The sequence below is a fragment of the Procambarus clarkii genome, chromosome 77 (genome assembly GCF_040958095.1).
Source record: "Procambarus clarkii isolate CNS0578487 chromosome 77, FALCON_Pclarkii_2.0, whole genome shotgun sequence".
Lineage (NCBI taxonomy): Eukaryota > Metazoa > Arthropoda > Malacostraca > Decapoda > Cambaridae > Procambarus > Procambarus clarkii.
The window spans coordinates 21,952,181-21,969,552 of NC_091226.1; the positions used below are offsets into that span (position 1 = coordinate 21,952,181).

Sequence of the window (17,372 nt, forward strand, 5' to 3'; positions counted from 1 at the left end):
CTTCCATCACAGCTTTACACTACAGCTTTACACTAGTTAGATTTTACCTTAAAGCCATTACATAGCTCTCACAATGAATATGTAGTGAAATGTGCCACTCCTTTCTCGAGGATAAACACCCGAGTCGCGTACCACCTTTTACCACAATTCAAGCTTGCAATCGTCATGGAGGTCTTTCAAAGAAAAACGAAGAGGCTCCGCTGTGAACAAATGTGCGCAAACACGTTTGGGGTTGACCTTGTTGAATGACTTTCCCCTAGCGAACTGACAAGCGACGGATTTTATTGCATGAAATCCGTCGACTTTTGTGTCTGCCCCTTTTGTTATGGCCTAATAGGGTGGTGGGTGCAGGAGGACACCCCCACACAGCCGTCATGAGACTGAGTCACCACACTGTCCCTTCATCGGTGGTAGACGGACTGAGAACGTCAGCACTGAAGTGACTGGCATCGCCTTCACCTATGGAATGGATTTCACTTATTCCATCCTACAACTTGAAAGTGGGAGTAGAGTAGTTAACAGCCGTAAGTAGTCATCGTGCGATCTCTCAGACTCTGACTCTGAGATTAACTCTAGTGAAAAGTGTGTATACTCATTTGTGTCTGTGAATAGCTTGTTAATAGGACTACCATTTTATGACTGTTTTCCACCATAGCTGTTTTTTTCATGTTATGTTTACAGGATGGGTGAGCATATTATTATTATTATTATTATTATTAATATCAATATTATTCACTGCAGATAATTATAGGTTCTGTAGAATGGGCTGATGAAAACTTTGGAATTCTACCATTTTCACTACTGGTCTATCAAGAGATGGTTGGGTATAAGGCTCGCTTGTCATCACTTGGAATCGTCTGGCATGATAAACTGGAACACTCACCTTCAGAACTGAACCGTGCTGGCTTTTTGTCATGTGGTGAGTAATGGAACATTTTATTATTATTATTATTATTATTATTATTATTATTATCATTATTATTATACCTACTCTTAAATTAATGTGATAGCATTACGATGTGTGGAGATTGAGGAGAGGAGTCAGAGTTATGCTGCTCTGATCCGCCTTCGTGACACACGCTCATTTATTTATTTATTTATTTATTTACTTTTTTCTTTTTTCTTTAGGAGTCGGAGATCATGTCCACTGTTTTTACTGTTCTGGAGATATTGCAAACTTTGAACCCTCAGATGATCCCTGGTCACTCTACGCACGATATTACCTCCAGTGTATCATCCACATTCTTATGAAAGACCGCACTTTCATTAAGAGAGCGGTCCCCTTTTCCCCTCCTCGGGTAACGAAGCCCGTAGATGACACTTTGATTATTACCCTCATGTAAGGACTTGGATATTTCAATGCGATGTTTAATACAATGAGCTTCCCACTCACTACTATGAAAGCAGGGCTAAGCAAATATCTAAAGTTCTCAAAGGACTTATTACCGCTCATTGCAGAAACTAACTGTGCAGAGCTGGTGATGTAGTTTCTAGACTGACTAGATGAAGGTGAATCTCCCCCTCCCCGATGTAGTAGATGAATCCCGCTTAGAACTATTAGTGAATCAGGGGGTTATCTCATCTCGTCTTATTCCTACAGTCGCGGAGGTTGATGAGAGTGTGGGAGAAGAAGAGAACTAATTGCCTGGCGTTGGTAGATTTAAATATAAAGTGTGTTTCTTCCAAAGAAATAAACACAGATCTCATTCCCTACTGACATATGGTGATATGCTCGGATTGCATCACAAGGTGTCCAATATGTCGTGGAGATGTGTTACATCTACTACTCCCTATCATTTATTAATAATAAACAAATATAAAAAGCTGAATCTTTATATTATCCTTTATTATTATTATTATTATTATTATTATTAATGAAGATGTGGGTGTGGAGAATGTGCAGTAATGAGGCACTACTAACCACTTGAACGTGTATATTTACCCGTGGAGTTGGGTATAGGTTCCGACTCCTTCCACAATAGCCGCCCAAGCTACAGCTGGGATTCTAGGTCACGCCCTGGCAATAATTCGTGGTATGTTCCCGTGCCATGCTAAATCATGCTATGATGTGTGATGGAAATAACAGTAATATATTAATGGGAAGATAAGGCTAGTAGTATAAATGTTATGCTGGTAATATATTCTTTTTGTTTTAGATTTCTTGGAGAACGAGAGCATACGATCCTCTTCCGTAGGGAGGGAATATATATATATATATATATATATATATATATATATATATATATATATATATATATATATATATATATATATATGTGTAATATATATATATATATATATATATATATATACATATATATATATATATATATATATATATATATATATATATATACATACCCCTCCTCGGGGCATCGTGGAGACCGGACGCACCGTGGAGCTCCGGGCTACCTTCATACTTTATCACAAAACAGTGAGGTCAAGCAGGTGGGGCGTTGGTCAGGACATATGTGAACATCATTACAAGACATCTTCAGCGTTTGAAGTCCCTCCATCGTCCCAGTCAACGGTATTTTACAATTTTCTCCTGTTTGTCAAGCTTGAACACACCAGCAACAGTGCCAGTGAGGGAGGCCTACCACCTTAACGGCCGGGGCGGGATGGGGAAGGGCGGGGGCGGAGGGAGGCGCGTGAGGGAAAGTGAACCTTAGAGTAAGGCGTCACTAGGAACACCCGCTCACCAGTCAGGCGGAGGAGGCTGGTAGTGGCCGCATTTCAAACTGCCCTCACCACCACACCACCCCACCACCTCCCTCGTGGGCTCAGTGAATGATAGTGAACAATTTCTGTCTGTTTGGTGTATACTTTGCGGCCCCGACATACAAAGTGAATACCATGTATATATAGTGCCATTGTGAAATATACATCTCAAAGTGCCAACTCCGATACTCAGTGCCATACACACTACAAAGTGTCAAACCCAGTTTATAGTGTCATACATATAACAAAGTGCCAACCCCATATTCTCAGTGTCATACATACCCTGGTGTACATATATATGAATGTATATTGTGTGTCATGTGTATAGCCCACTCGATACCACGCCTCCCCCCCCCCAAACCGACCCCATCCCCCCCCCACCCTGCACCTCACTACCTGAGCTGACCCTCGCCCCACCGGCCTCCACACCCAGCCGCGGCCTCCACACCCAGCCGCGGCCTCCACACCCAGCTGATGCCTCCACACCCAGCCGCGGCCTCCACACCCAGCTGATGCCGCCACACCCAGCTGATGCCTCCACACCCAGTTGATGCCTCCACACCCAGCCGCGGCCTCCACACCCAGTTGCTGGCTCCACACCCAGTTGCTGGCTCCACACCCAGTTGATGCCTCCACACCCAGTTGCTGGCTCCACACCCAGTTGATGCCTCCACACCCAGTTGCTGGCTCCACACCCAGTTGCTGGCTCCACACCCAGTTGATGCCTCCACACCCAGTTGCTGGCTCCACACCCAGTTGATGCCTCCACACCCAGTTGCTGGCTCCACACCCAGTTGTTGGCTCCACACCCAGTTGCTTGGCCATGACCCAGTGTGTTTGCTCCCCTCTATAGAATAATGCACAGTTTAACTCTGCCAACCGAGTTGAAATGGAAGGGGTCCCAGCGGTCGGGCAGGACTCCACAAGCCTTGAGGTGCCAACAACTGCTCCTAAAAGAGTTTTTTGCCGAGTATGCAACAAAAACACCGCCATAAACTCCAACGGTGGTGTTATCCGCTTTCACACCTTCAACGAGGAAAGATGCAGTGGTTCCCACCAGCTTCCGAAGGGAAGCAATGGCCAGCTGCCATTAACAGTTAGGGAAGAGACTCCCATTAACCTAATCTCATCTGAGAACCTCACCCAAGCGATCATAGCGACGTCTGCTAGAACATTACCACACATCCCAAAAGCAGCCCGCCCAAATGCAGCAGCCAAACTCTGTAATCTTCTGAAAAGGGTCAATGATGCACCGGAAAACATTCAAGCGTGGCATAATGTCCTTCTGTTTGGCAATGTATGCCTCACCGTCCCTCCAAGGAGGGACAAATCACCTGCATCCTCGGTCCTGAGGGCGATAAATGAATACCCAAGGGGGGACAACCTAGTTCGCCTGCCTCTCCGAGCAAAACACACCCACCGCAGAAATGGTAACAACAACATACCGGAAACGTACAAAATCAGAGCACAAATCACCAAGAAAATTGAAGAGGGAAATACCGCAAGTGCTATTAGAGTCCTCACCAGTGACGAGAAAATTGCTCCTCGAAACTCAGCCACAGCACGGGCCCTGCAAAGCAAGCACCCACCCAGAGCCCCTCAAGGCCACAACATCGTTCTGCCATCAGCCGACACCATTTCAGACCCATTAACCGTTGGTGAATCTGAGGTCTACAAAGCAGCCCTTTCTTTTCCACCTGGGTCAGCAGGTGGCTTTACAGGGTTAAAACCTCAACATATCAAGCAAATGTTAAATCCTGCGGTTGGTGATGCTGCACAAGATCTTCTTATGGAACTCACAAGGTTCGTCAACATGTGCCTGGCTGGTGAGATACCTGAGGTCATCAGGCCTCTCTTTTTTGGTGCCTCCCTCTGTGCTCTCAAAAAGAAGGACGAAGGAATCAGGCCAATCGCTGTTGGCAACACTCTCCGACGCCTGATTGCCAAGGCTGCTACGAGGGTAGTCAGCCAGCAAGCGGCTGAATTGCTGAAACCAATCCAGCTAGGATTTGGAATCCCCCAAGGCTGTGAAGCGGCTGCCCGTGCAGCACGAGCATACATCACAAACATTTCTGATGAAAAGGCCCTGCTCAAACTGGACTTTAAGAATGCCTTCAACATGGTAAGAAGAGATGCAGTACTTTGTGCCGTACATCGCCATTTCCGGCCCCTCTACCCGTTCATACTATCGTGCTACAGTGGCGAGTCAAAACTGCTCTTTGGTGAACATGAAATCAGATCATGTGAAGGTGTTCAGCAAGGTGATCCTCTTGCTCCCCTTCTTTTCTGCTTAGTCTTAAAAGAAATCACCGAAAGCTTGTCCAGCGAGTTCAACATCTGGTTTTTGGATGATGGCACTATAGCTGGCACCGTAGACCACCTCTTGTCAGATATCAGGAAAATAAGGGAGCAAGAAGTAAGCCTGGGTCTCGTCCTGAATCCTTCCAAGTGTGAAGTAGTCTCCTCCAACCCAGACATCGTAGCTAGAATAAGGTCTGCCTTGCCTGGAGCCCATGTCATTAGGGCCGAGAACAGCACCCTCCTTGGAGCTCCCCTCGGGTCTAACGCCATTGAGGAGATCCTCGACAAGAAAATCGCAGACCTTAGGAGGATGGAAGACAGAATAGGTGACATCGATGCCCACGATGCTTTTTATCTCCTCACCAAATGCCTATCCCTTCCGAGGCTAACCTACTTTCTGAGGTGCGCCCCATCTTACAACAACCCAAAGCTTGACGAGTATGACCTCCTACTGAAGACCATGCTGGAAAAAGTTGTTAACCTCTCCCTCAACGAATGCCAGTGGAAACAAGCCACTCTTCCTGTCAGGCTCGGTGGCTTGGGTGTCCGCACCGCCACCCAAATTGCTGTCCCAGCCTTCCTGTCTTCCTCCTCAGCATCAGATGACCTGGTTAAGGAAATTCTACCTGACACCCTGAGGGATGTAGCGGGGATACAGGACCCCCACTACACGGAATGCGACACGAAATGGGGTGCCATGACAGACCCAGCACTCAGACCAGCCATGCCGAAAGCCAAGAAACAATCCAGTTGGGACAGCCCCATTGTAGACAAAGAAGCCACAGCTTTGCTGGAGGCAGCAACAACCCCCAGTGATCGTGCACGCCTCACAGCTGTGCAGGCTCCCCATGCAGGGGACTTCCTTCTGGCAGTCCCTATGTCTGCGACAGGCACACGTCTTGATCCGCAGGAGCTCCGTATTGCAGTCGCTCTCCGCCTTGCTGCCCCTATCCACACTGTTCACAGGTGTATTTGCGGCGAGGCAGATGCTGACGAATATGGATTGCATGGCCTGCACTGTGGAAAATCGGGTGGTTGGCACACTAGACACGACGAAGTCAACGACATCATTAAAAGAAGCCTTGCCTCTGCTCAGTGTCCAGCGGAGAGAGAGCCCCGCAATCTACTGAACCATGACTCTGTTAGCTTTGCCGGCCGACCAGACGGAATCACACTGCGTCCGTGGAAGGGTGGCAGGCAGTTAGCATGGGACTATACTTGCGTATCCACCCTGGCAACGACATACATCACCCTCTCTGCCGGCACGGCAGGAGCCGCAGCGACACACAGAGAAAAACAAAAGTCAGTCAAGTACAGGCAATTAGATCAAAGGTACAATTTCGTTCCAATAGGGTCTGAGACCCTAGGCCCATGGGGTGAGAGTGCAAGAAGGTTTCTTAAGGATCTTGGTTCCAAGCTCATTGACACCACAAGAGACCCTAGAGCAGCAAGTTTTCTCTTTCAGCGCCTCAGTGTCGCGATCCAGAGGGGAAATGCCCACTGCATCCTCGGTTCCTGCCCGGCGTCGGAGGAGTTCGAGGAAATCTACAGCCTCTAGGAAGCGAACTTTTTCTTGTGTCCTCTTAATGTTCATTTTTTGTATAAAATCAGATATGTAACTGTATAACCTTGCATAATAAAGCGTACATCATAATAAAAAAAAAAGGGGGGTGGTAGGAGAAGTGAACACTCTTTCGTATTCAGAGTTAAATGTCAAGTTTTTCCCTGAGTGCTCTGTGTTCCCTTCTCTGAGGCTGTGGGTCCCTATAATTGCACCAGTGGTGGTACCCCCCTATATATATATATATATATATATATATATATGTCGTACCTAGTAGCCAGAACGCACTTATCAGCCTACAATGCAAGGCCCGATTTGCCTAATAAGCCAAGTTTTCATGAATTAATATGTTTTCTCTAGTTTTTTTCTTACGAAATGATAAAGCTACCCATTTCATTATGTATGAGGTCAATTTTATTTTAATGGAGTTAAAATTAACGTAGATATATGACCGAACCTAACCAACCCTACCTAACCTAACCTAACCTATCTTCATAGGTTAGGTTCGGTTAGGTAGCAGAAAAAGTTAGGTTAGGTTAGGTTAGGTAGGTTAGGTAGTCGAAAAAACATTAATTCATGAAAACTTGGCTTATTAGGCAAATCGGGCCTTGAATAGTAGGCTGATAAGTACGTTCTGGCTATTAGGTACGACATATATATATATATATATATATATATATATATATATATATATATATATTATTAAATATGACCGAAAAAGTAAGATTAATAATTCTAACACGAATTTTCTCAATCTTTCGTACATTACGCTTCACTGTTGGAGGTAAATCAAAAATCACTTCTCCAAAATTCATTTTTATTTCTAGTCTGACGCGACACGGGCGCGTTTCGTAAAACTTATTACATTTTCAAAGACTTCACAAATACACAACTGATTAGAACTTGCGTATCTCTGATTTTATATCCACATTTGAGTGAGGTGGGAGGGGTGATGTGGCATTAACACAAGACAGAACAAGAGGGGATATTAATAGGGTATTAAAAGTATCAACACAAGACAGAACAGAAACAATGGGTATTGAATAGAAGTGTTTGTAGAAAGCCTATTGGTCCATATTTCTTGATGCTTCTATATTGGAGCGGAGTCTTGAGGTGGGTAGAATATAGTTGTGCAATAATTGGCTGTTGATTGCTGGTGTTGACTTCTTGATGTGTAGTGCCTCGCAAACGTCAAGCCGCCTGCTATCGCTGTATCTATCGATGATTTCTGTGTTGTTTACTAGGATTTCTCTGGCGATGGTTTGGTTATGGGAAGAGATTATATGTTCCTTAATGGAGCCCTGTTGCTTATGCATCGTTAAACGCCTAGAAAGAGATGTTGTTGTCTTGCCTATATACTGGGTTTTTTGGAGCTTACAGTCCCCAAGTGGGCATTTGAAGGCATAGACGACGTTAGTCTCTTTTAAAGCGTTCTGTTTTGTGTCTGGAGAGTTTCTCATGAGTAGGCTGGCCGTTTTTCTGGTTTTATAGTAAATCGTCAGTTGTATCCTCTGATTTTTGTCTGTAGGGATAACGTTTCTATTAACAATATCTTTCAGGACCCTTTCCTCCATTTTATGAGCTGTGGAAAAGAAGTTCCTGTAAAATAGTCTAATAGGGGGTATAGGTGTTGTGTTAGTTGTCTCTTCAGAGGTTGCATGGCTTTTCACTTTCCTTCTTATGATGTCTTCGATGAAACCATTGGAGAAGCCGGATGGGCACATGTATAAGCAAGTAGATGGGGTCGCCATGGGTTCTCCCCTAGGTGTCCTGTTTGCAAACTTCTACATGGGTACCATCGAGCAAAAAGTCTTAGTCGACATGAACTTGAAACCGGCCATATACTGCAGGTATGTTGACGACATTTTTACACAGGTACCTGATGTCAGACATCTGCAGGAGCTGAAGGAGGCATTTGAGCAGAGTTCCGTGCTGCGTTTCACTTACGAGACGGAAAAGGATGGGAAGCTGCCTTTTCTAGATGTAACAGTCATGGAAAAGGGCGGAGGTTTCCACACTGCAGTCTACACTAAGGAAACAAACATAGGAATGTGCCTAAATGCCAACAGCGACTGCCCTGACAGGTACAAGAGGAGTGTTGTTAACGCATACGTCGACCGTGCTCTCAGCCACAGCTCAGAATGGAAGCAAGTCGACGAAGAACTCTGTAGGGTAAGGCAGGTCCTAGTCAATAACGGCTTCTCCAATGGTTTCATCGAAGACATCATAAGAAGGAAAGTGAAAAGCCATGCAACCTCTGAAGAGACAACTAACACAACACCTATACCCCCTATTAGACTATTTTACAGGAACTTCTTTTCCACAGCTCATAAAACGGAGGAAAGGGTCCTGAAAGATATTGTTAATAGAAACGTTATCCCTACAGACAAAAATCAGAGGATACAACTGACGATTTACTATAAAACCAGAAAAACGGCCAGCCTACTCATGAGAAACTCTCCAGACACAAAACAGAACGCTTTAAAAGAGACTAACGTCGTCTATGCCTTCAAATGCCCACTTGGGGACTGTAAGCTCCAAAAAACCCAGTATATAGGCAAGACAACAACATCTCTTTCTAGGCGTTTAACGATGCATAAGCAACAGGGCTCCATTAAGGAACATATAATCTCTTCCCATAACCAAACCATCGCCAGAGAAATCCTAGTAAACAACACAGAAATCATCGATAGATACAGCGATAGCAGGCGGCTTGACGTTTGCGAGGCACTACACATCAAGAAGTCAACACCAGCAATCAACAGCCAATTATTGCACAACTATATTCTACCCACCACAAGACTCCGCTCCAATATAGAAGCATCAAGAAATATGGACCAATAGGCTTTCTACAAACACTTCTATTCAATACCCATTGTTTCTGTTTTGTCTTGTGTTGATACTTTTAATACCCTATTAATATCCCCTCTTGTTCTGTCTTGTGTTAATGCCACATCACCCCTCCCACCTCACTCAAATGTAGATATAAAATCAGAGATACGTAAGTTCTAATCAGTTGTGTATTTGTGAAGTCTTTGAAAATGTAATAAGTTTTACGAAACGCGCCCGTGTCGCGTCAGACTAGAAATAAAAATGAATTTTGGAGAAGTGATTTTTGATTTACCTCCAACAGTGAAGCGTAATGTACGAAAGATTGAGAAAATTCGTGTTAGAATTATTAATCTTACTTTTTCGGTCATATTTAATAATATATGTCTACAGGAAAGACTGCTACCAAAATATACTAATATATATATATATATATAACTGAAAACTCACACCCCAGAAGTGACTCGAACCCATACTCCCAGGAGCCACGCAACTGGTATGTACAAGACGCCTTAATCCACTTGACCATCACGACCGGACAAAATGAGGTGATAGCCGAGGCTATTTGAACCACCCCACCGCCGGCACTCGGATAGTAATCTTGGGCATAGCATTTTACCAAATCACCTCATTCTTTGGGGCACACGTGAGGAACACAAATGCGAACAAGCCTGAATGGTCCCCAGGACAATATGCAACTGAAAACTCACACCCCAGAAGTGACTCGAACCCATACTCCCAGGAGCCACGCAACTGGTATGTACAAGACGCCTTAATCCACTTGACCATCACGACCGGACAAAATGAGGTGATAGCCGAGGCTATTTGAACCACCCCACCGCCGGCACTCGGATAGTAATCTTGGGCATAGCATTTTACCAAATCACCTCATTCTTTGGGGCACACGTGAGGAACACAAATGCGAACAAGCCTGAATGGTCCCCAGGACAATATGCAACTGAAAACTCACACCCCAGAAGTGACTCGAACCCATACTCCCAGGAGCCACGCAACTGGTATGTACAAGACGCCTTAATCCACTTGACCATCACGACCGGACAAAATGAGGTGATAGCCGAGGCTATTTGAACCACCCCACCGCCGGCACTCGGATAGTAATCTTGGGCATAGCATTTTACCAAATCACCTCATTCTTTGGGGCACACGTGAGGAACACAAATGCGAACAAGCCTGAATGGTCCCCAGGACAATATGCAACTGAAAACTCACACCCCAGAAGTGACTCGAACCCATACTCCCAGGAGCCACGCAACTGGTATGTACAAGACGCCTTAATCCACTTGACCATCACGACCGGACAAAATGAGGTGATAGCCGAGGCTATTTGAACCACCCCACCGCCGGCACTCGGATAGTAATCTTGGGCATAGCATTTTACCAAATCACCTCATTCTTTGGGGCACACGTGAGGAACACAAATGCGAACAAGCCTGAATGGTCCCCAGGACAATATGCAACTGAAAACTCACACCCCAGAAGTGACTCGAACCCATACTCCCAGGAGCCACGCAACTGGTATGTACAAGACGCCTTAATCCACTTGACCATCACGACCGGACAAAATGAGGTGATAGCCGAGGCTATTTGAACCACCCCACCGCCGGCACTCGGATAGTAATCTTGGGCATAGCATTTTACCAAATCACCTCATTCTTTGGGGCACACGTGAGGAACACAAATGCGAACAAGCCTGAATGGTCCCCAGGACAATATGCAACTGAAAACTCACACCCCAGAAGTGACTCGAACCCATACTCCCAGGAGCCACGCAACTGGTATGTACAAGACGCCTTAATCCACTTGACCATCACGACCGGACAAAATGAGGTGATAGCCGAGGCTATTTGAACCACCCCACCGCCGGCACTCGGATAGTAATCTTGGGCATAGCATTTTACCAAATCACCTCATTCTTTGGGGCACACGTGAGGAACACAAATGCGAACAAGCCTGAATGGTCCCCAGGACAATATGCAACTGAAAACTCACACCCCAGAAGTGACTCGAACCCATACTCCCAGGAGCCACGCAACTGGTATGTACAAGACGCCTTAATCCACTTGACCATCACGACCGGACAAAATGAGGTGATAGCCGAGGCTATTTGAACCACCCCACCGCCGGCACTCGGATAGTAATCTTGGGCATAGCATTTTACCAAATCACCTCATTCTTTGGGGCACACGTGAGGAACACAAATGCGAACAAGCCTGAATGGTCCCCAGGACAATATGCAACTGAAAACTCACACCCCAGAAGTGACTCGAACCCATACTCCCAGGAGCCACGCAACTGGTATGTACAAGACGCCTTAATCCACTTGACCATCACGACCGGACAAAATGAGGTGATAGCCGAGGCTATTTGAACCACCCCACCGCCGGCACTCGGATAGTAATCTTGGGCATAGCATTTTACCAAATCACCTCATTCTTTGGGGCACACGTGAGGAACACAAATGCGAACAAGCCTGAATGGTCCCCAGGACAATATGCAACTGAAAACTCACACCCCAGAAGTGACTCGAACCCATACTCCCAGGAGCCACGCAACTGGTATGTACAAGACGCCTTAATCCACTTGACCATCACGACCGGACAAAATGAGGTGATAGCCGAGGCTATTTGAACCACCCCACCGCCGGCACTCGGATAGTAATCTTGGGCATAGCATTTTACCAAATCACCTCATTCTTTGGGGCACACGTGAGGAACACAAATGCGAACAAGCCTGAATGGTCCCCAGGACAATATGCAACTGAAAACTCACACCCCAGAAGTGACTCGAACCCATACTCCCAGGAGCCACGCAACTGGTATGTACAAGACGCCTTAATCCACTTGACCATCACGACCGGACAAAATGAGGTGATAGCCGAGGCTATTTGAACCACCCCACCGCCGGCACTCGGATAGTAATCTTGGGCATAGCATTTTACCAAATCACCTCATTCTTTGGGGCACACGTGAGGAACACAAATGCGAACAAGCCTGAATGGTCCCCAGGACAATATGCAACTGAAAACTCACACCCCAGAAGTGACTCGAACCCATACTCCCAGGAGCCACGCAACTGGTATGTACAAGACGCCTTAATCCACTTGACCATCACGACCGGACAAAATGAGGTGATAGCCGAGGCTATTTGAACCACCCCACCGCCGGCACTCAGATAGTAATCTTGGGCATAGCATTTTACCAAATCACCTCATTCTTTGGGGCACACGTGAGGAACACAAATGCGAACAAGCCTGAATGGTCCCCAGGACAATATGCAACTGAAAACTCACACCCCAGAAGTGACTCAAACCCATACTCCCAGGAGCCACGCAACTGGTATGTACAAGACGCCTTAATCCACTTGACCATCACGACCGGACAAAATGAGGTGATAGCCGAGGCTATTTGAACCACCCCACCGCCGGCACTCGGATAGTAATCTTGGGCATAGCATTTTACCAAATCACCTCATTCTTTGGGGCACACGTGAGGAACACAAATGCGAACAAGCCTGAATGGTCCCCAGGACAATATGCAACTGAAAACTCACACCCCAGAAGTGACTCGAACCCATACTCCCAGGAGCCACGCAACTGGTATGTACAAGACGCCTTAATCCACTTGACCATCACGACCGGACAAAATGAGGTGATAGCCGAGGCTATTTGAACCACCCCACCGCCGGCACTCGGATAGTAATCTTGGGCATAGCATTTTACCAAATCACCTCATTCTTTGGGGCACACGTGAGGAACACAAATGCGAACAAGCCTGAATGGTCCCCAGGACAATATGCAACTGAAAACTCACACCCCAGAAGTGACACGAACCCATACTCCCAGGAGCCACGCAACTGGTATGTACAAGACGCCTTAATCCACTTGACCATCACGACCGGACAAAATGAGGTGATAGCCGAGGCTATTTGAACCACCCCACCGCCGGCACTCGGATAGTAATCTTGGGCATAGCATTTTACCAAATCACCTCATTCTTTGGGGCACACGTGAGGAACACAAATGCGAACAAGCCTGAATGGTCCCCAGGACAATATGCAACTGAAAACTCACACCCCAGAAGTGACTCGAACCCATACTCCCAGGAGCCACGCAACTGGTATGTACAAGACGCCTTAATCCACTTGACCATCACGACCGGACAAAATGAGGTGATAGCCGAGGCTATTTGAACCACCCCACCGCCGGCACTCGGATAGTAATCTTGGGCATAGCATTTTACCAAATCACCTCATTCTTTGGGGCACACGTGAGGAACACAAATGCGAACAAGCCTGAATGGTCCCCAGGACAATATGCAACTGAAAACTCACACCCCAGAAGTGACTCGAACCCATACTCCCAGGAGCCACGCAACTGGTATGTACAAGACGCCTTAATCCACTTGACCATCACGACCGGACAAAATGAGGTGATAGCCGAGGCTATTTGAACCACCCCACCGCCGGCACTCGGATAGTAATCTTGGGCATAGCATTTTACCAAATCACCTCATTCTTTGGGGCACACGTGAGGAACACAAATGCGAACAAGCCTGAATGGTCCCCAGGACAATATGCAACTGAAAACTCACACCCCAGAAGTGACTCGAACCCATACTCCCAGGAGCCACGCAACTGGTATGTACAAGACGCCTTAATCCACTTGACCATCACGACCGGACAAAATGAGGTGATAGCCGAGGCTATTTGAACCACCCCACCGCCGGCACTCGGATAGTAATCTTGGGCATAGCATTTTACCAAATCACCTCATTCTTTGGGGCACACGTGAGGAACACAAATGCGAACAAGCCTGAATGGTCCCCAGGACAATATGCAACTGAAAACTCACACCCCAGAAGTGACTCGAACCCATACTCCCAGGAGCCACGCAACTGGTATGTACAAGACGCCTTAATCCACTTGACCATCACGACCGGACAAAATGAGGTGATAGCCGAGGCTATTTGAACCACCCCACCGCCGGCACTCGGATAGTAATCTTGGGCATAGCATTTTACCAAATCACCTCATTCTTTGGGGCACACGTGAGGAACACAAATGCGAACAAGCCTGAATGGTCCCCAGGACAATATGCAACTGAAAACTCACACCCCAGAAGTGACTCGAACCCATACTCCCAGGAGCCACGCAACTGGTATGTACAAGACGCCTTAATCCACTTGACCATCACGACCGGACAAAATGAGGTGATAGCCGAGGCTATTTGAACCACCCCACCGCCGGCACTCGGATAGTAATCTTGGGCATAGCATTTTACCAAATCACCTCATTCTTTGGGGCACACGTGAGGAACACAAATGCGAACAAGCCTGAATGGTCCCCAGGACAATATGCAACTGAAAACTCACACCCCAGAAGTGACACGAACCCATACTCCCAGGAGCCACACAACTGGTATGTACAAGACGCCTTAATCCACTTGACCATCACGACCGGACAAAATGAGGTGATAGCCGAGGCTATTTGAACCACCCCACCGCCGGCACTCGGATAGTAATCTTGGGCATAGCATTTTACCAAATCACCTCATTCTTTGGGGCACACGTGAGGAACACAAATGCGAACAAGCCTGAATGGTCCCCAGGACAATATGCAACTGAAAACTCACACCCCAGAAGTGACTCGAACCCATACTCCCAGGAGCCACGCAACTGGTATGTACAAGACGCCTTAATCCACTTGACCATCACGACCGGACAAAATGAGGTGATAGCCGAGGCTATTTGAACCACCCCACCGCCGGCACTCGGATAGTAATCTTGGGCATAGCATTTTACCAAATCACCTCATTCTTTGGGGCACACGTGAGGAACACAAATGCGAACAAGCCTGAATGGTCCCCAGGACAATATGCAACTGAAAACTCACACCCCAGAAGTGACTCGAACCCATACTCCCAGGAGCCACGCAACTGGTATGTACAAGACGCCTTAATCCACTTGACCATCACGACCGGACAAAATGAGGTGATAGCCGAGGCTATTTGAACCACCCCACCGCCGGCACTCGGATAGTAATCTTGGGCATAGCATTTTACCAAATCACCTCATTCTTTGGGGCACACGTGAGGAACACAAATGCGAACAAGCCTGAATGGTCCCCAGGACAATATGCAACTGAAAACTCACACCCCAGAAGTGACTCGAACCCATACTCCCAGGAGCCACGCAACTGGTATGTACAAGACGCCTTAATCCACTTGACCATCACGACCGGACAAAATGAGGTGATAGCCGAGGCTATTTGAACCACCCCACCGCCGGCACTCGGATAGTAATCTTGGGCATAGCATTTTACCAAATCACCTCATTCTTTGGGGCACACGTGAGGAACACAAATGCGAACAAGCCTGAATGGTCCCCAGGACAATATGCAACTGAAAACTCACACCCCAGAAGTGACTCGAACCCATACTCCCAGGAGCCACGCAACTGGTATGTACAAGACGCCTTAATCCACTTGACCATCACGACCGGACAAAATGAGGTGATAGCCGAGGCTATTTGAACCACCCCACCGCCGGCACTCGGATAGTAATCTTGGGCATAGCATTTTACCAAATCACCTCATTCTTTGGGGCACACGTGAGGAACACAAATGCGAACAAGCCTGAATGGTCCCCAGGACAATATGCAACTGAAAACTCACACCCCAGAAGTGACTCGAACCCATACTCCCAGGAGCCACGCAACTGGTATGTACAAGACGCCTTAATCCACTTGACCATCACGACCGGACAAAATGAGGTGATAGCCGAGGCTATTTGAACCACCCCACCGCCGGCACTCGGATAGTAATCTTGGGCATAGCATTTTACCAAATCACCTCATTCTTTGGGGCACACGTGAGGAACACAAATGCGAACAAGCCTGAATGGTCCCCAGGACAATATGCAACTGAAAACTCACACCCCAGAAGTGACTCGAACCCATACTCCCAGGAGCCACGCAACTGGTATGTACAAGACGCCTTAATCCACTTGACCATCACGACCGGACAAAATGAGGTGATAGCCGAGGCTATTTGAACCACCCCACCGCCGGCACTCGGATAGTAATCTTGGGCATAGCATTTTACCAAATCACCTCATTCTTTGGGGCACACGTGAGGAACACAAATGCGAACAAGCCTGAATGGTCCCCAGGACAATATGCAACTGAAAACTCACACCCCAGAAGTGACTCGAACCCATACTCCCAGGAGCCACGCAACTGGTATGTACAAGACGCCTTAATCCACTTGACCATCACGACCGGACAAAATGAGGTGATAGCCGAGGCTATTTGAACCACCCCACCGCCGGCACTCGGATAGTAATCTTGGGCATAGCATTTTACCAAATCACCTCATTCTTTGGGGCACACGTGAGGAACACAAATGCGAACAAGCCTGAATGGTCCCCAGGACAATATGCAACTGAAAACTCACACCCCAGAAGTGACACGAACCCATACTCCCAGGAGCCACGCAACTGGTATGTACAAGACGCCTTAATCCACTTGACCATCACGACCGGACAAAATGAGGTGATAGCCGAGGCTATTTGAACCACCCCACCGCCGGCACTCGGATAGTAATCTTGGGCATAGCATTTTACCAAATCACCTCATTCTTTGGGGCACACGTGAGGAACACAAATGCGAACAAGCCTGAATGGTCCCCAGGACAATATGCAACTGAAAACTCACACCCCAGAAGTGACTCGAACCCATACTCCCAGGAGCCACGCAACTGGTATGTACAAGACGCCTTAATCCACTTGACCATCACGACAAGACAAAATGAGTTGATAGCCGAGGCTATTTGAACCACCCCACCGCCGGCACTCGGATAGTAATCTTGGGCATAGCATTTTACCAAATCACCTCATTCTTTGGGGCACACGTGAGGAACACAAATGCGAACAAGCCTGAATGGT

General features: G+C 47.0%; 1 long non-coding RNA gene across 1 annotated transcript; it reads left to right on the top strand.

Annotated features, from left to right (window-relative positions):
- Nucleotides 1-741: 741 nt before the first annotated feature.
- Nucleotides 742-1,824, top strand: LOC138357330 (uncharacterized). Its single transcript, XR_011224929.1, has 2 exons — nucleotides 742-919; nucleotides 1,129-1,824. It is a non-coding gene; the product is annotated as an uncharacterized lncRNA (long non-coding RNA).
- Nucleotides 1,825-17,372: the final 15,548 nt, after the last annotated feature.